The 2,251-nt window shown below is 38.9% G+C and overlaps 1 long non-coding RNA gene across 1 annotated transcript; it reads left to right on the top strand.

Moving 5' to 3' along the window:
• The first annotated feature begins 439 nt into the window (after positions 1 to 439).
• Positions 440 to 1,128, top strand: LOC123977272. Its single transcript, XR_006826618.1, has 3 exons — positions 440 to 581; positions 784 to 813; positions 1,015 to 1,128. It is a non-coding gene; the product is annotated as an uncharacterized LOC123977272 (long non-coding RNA).
• The last annotated feature ends 1,123 nt before the right edge of the window (positions 1,129 to 2,251 follow it).

The raw sequence follows: 2,251 nt of genomic DNA, 5'->3' as shown, positions 1-2,251 counted from the left end.
ACTTGTTGGAAACTTAAAAAACAGTGTTTTGATCTAAAAGGACTTGACTGCACATAGTGAAAAGTGTTGTGAATATCTTTGTATATGCTGATGACAGACTCCTGTCATGAACTTTGTCCTGTTTTCTTCCACAGACGTTACATATGACATTGATCTAGTCCTGGAATTGCGTATCCCAGTCTCCAGTGTGCCATCAGATTTCATTGAACTATTCAGGAACACTGTGAGAAGTGTCTTGCTCCCCTACACCATCAATCAGTCTTTAAATGTAACAGGCTTAAATTTCACCACAGGTAAGTACTGTTTCTTATTTTTTTACTTGTATGATCTTTTCGGCTAATTGAATTATCTTTTATCCAATGGTGTATTATTTATAAAGTATGACTTGAATTGTTTTGAATTGTCTTTAAAAGGGTGCTATCCAAACTTCACTGGAGGACTGCAGTGTCACTGTGAGGAGCAGTTTGCTTGGTCATGTGACCAGTGCAACATCTACGGTGCGTGCAGCAATGCCACCAGCCAAACCTGTGGGTGCATAAATGGACTTCCGTCTGATGGAGCGCTCTGTGAACCAATCACAAGTAAGCATTTCTGTTTAGTAGTCATTTAAATAAAAGTCGTGCTGTGGGCAAAAATAACATTTACAAATGATTATCTACTGTATCTGCGTTTCTGTGCTACATGTGTTGACATAAACATGTACATGTTTATTAGAATAGAAGATATTTTGTTTTCCTAAGCAGATAAACATACATTAATTTAATCTCCATCGTTGCTCCACAGATGTCACACCGTGTCCAACCCCCACTCCTAGTATGTAAATTTTTTTGCCTTTTTGTTGAATGGAGACAATTTAAAAGAGTCTAAAGTAGTTGAAGACACTTGTTGGAAACTTAAAAAACAGTGTTTTGATCTAAAAGGACTTGACTGCACATAGTGAAAAGTGTTGTGAATATTGTTGTATATGCTGATGACAGACTCCTGTCATGAACTTTGTCCTGTTTTCTTCCACAGACGTTACATATGACATTGATCTAGTCCTGGAATTGCGTATCCCAGTCTCCAGTGTGCCATCATATTTCATTGAACTATTCAGGAACACTGTGAGAAGTGTCTCGCTCCCCTACACCATCAATCAGTCTTTAAAAGTGATAGGTTTAAATTTCACCACAGGTAAGAACTTTTGTTAATTGTTTCCTTGTGTAATCTGTTTGGCTAATTGAATGCTTTTTTATCCAGTGGTGTATGATTTGCATTGAATGGCTTGAACTTTTCTTGAATGTCTTTAAAAGGGTGCTATCCAAACTCCACTGGAGGACTGCAGTGTCACTGTGAGGAGCAGTTTGCTTGGTCATGTGACCAGTGCAACATCTACGGTGCGTGCAGCAATGCCACTAGCCAAACCTGTGGGTGCATAAATGGACTTCCGTCTGATGGAGCGCTCTGTGAACCAATCACAAGTAAGCATTTCTGTTTAGTAGTAGTTCAAATAAAAGTCGTGCTGTGGGCAAAAATAACATTTACAAATGAATATCTACTGTATCTGCCTGGCTGTCCTACATGTAATGACATCAACATATTCATGTTGATTATAATGGCACTTTTCCATTGCTTGTACCAGCTCAACTTGCCTCACCTCAACTTGCTTTTGGCCCTCTGTCCTCTGTTTTCCAATGCATTATACCCCCTTAATGTAGCTGGCAACGCCACACAAAATTGCCACGACCCACACCCGCAACCCACACACACCAGAATGTAAAACAAGGCAAGTTTATTTGTATAGTACATTTCAACAACAAGGTAATTCAATGTGCTTTACATAAAACATAAAAGCAACAGGGAAATATAAAAAAGTTTAAAAACAACATAGGGAAATTGAAAAACTACATATTGAAATATAATAAAAGTTACAGTGCAGTGTACAATCAGGGTTAAAAGAGTTAAATGGAAAATAAAAGCAGGCTATAGGGTTGAGCAAATAATTGAGTTACAGTTTATTTTGAAAAGAGAATAAACAGAGTACACTTAATCTACTCTCTCTAGCTAGTTTGTACTCGGGTCCATAGCAATCTTTGGGTCCCCTGAAACTCCAAAAACCCTCGGACACTACAGAGAAACCAGGACATGTCTGTCCGCAGGCCACTTTCATCCAGTTATACCCTGGACTCACCTGCGCGTTTACAGGTTGACAGAGGTTCCTGCAAATCACTCGGGCGCGAGATATAAGAACACTTCCTTCACTCTTTTCAAT

Source organism: Micropterus dolomieu, linkage group LG10, assembly GCF_021292245.1.
Source record: "Micropterus dolomieu isolate WLL.071019.BEF.003 ecotype Adirondacks linkage group LG10, ASM2129224v1, whole genome shotgun sequence".
In the NCBI taxonomy this organism is placed as follows: domain Eukaryota; kingdom Metazoa; phylum Chordata; class Actinopteri; order Centrarchiformes; family Centrarchidae; genus Micropterus; species Micropterus dolomieu.
The sequence above is the reverse complement of the archived record's forward strand: the minus strand, read 5'-3'. Positions and strand labels throughout refer to the sequence as shown.